This window comes from Penaeus monodon, chromosome 28 (genome assembly GCF_015228065.2).
Source record: "Penaeus monodon isolate SGIC_2016 chromosome 28, NSTDA_Pmon_1, whole genome shotgun sequence".
Lineage (NCBI taxonomy): Eukaryota > Metazoa > Arthropoda > Malacostraca > Decapoda > Penaeidae > Penaeus > Penaeus monodon.
Genome location: NC_051413.1, coordinates 25,763,816 through 25,764,091, shown reverse-complemented (window position 1 = coordinate 25,764,091; position 276 = coordinate 25,763,816). Strand labels below are relative to the sequence as shown.

Below are 276 nucleotides of genomic sequence, written 5' to 3'. Positions count from 1 at the left end.
CACTCACTCTCTCTCTCTTACCTTCTCTTGCAGTTCATGGGACACACTTTACTCCAACACTTGCTCGCCGGGTCAAACACCTCCACGGTGGCCAATCTGTCGAGGCCATTGTAACCCCCAATGGCATAGAGCTTCTTCTTCATCACCACCACGCCCACTCTCGACCGCAGCATCGACATGCTCTCCGCCATCTGCCAACGACCAACGATGGGGTCGTACACCTCCACCGTGCTCAGCGAGTCTCCTGCGAAGGTGAGAGGGCGGTAACAGCTTCAG

The 276-nt window shown here is 56.5% G+C and overlaps 1 pseudogene; it reads right to left on the bottom strand.

Annotated features, from left to right (window-relative positions):
- LOC119591431 overlaps positions 1 to 276 on the bottom strand; it is a 23,795-nt pseudogene that overhangs the window by 2,676 nt on the left and 20,843 nt on the right.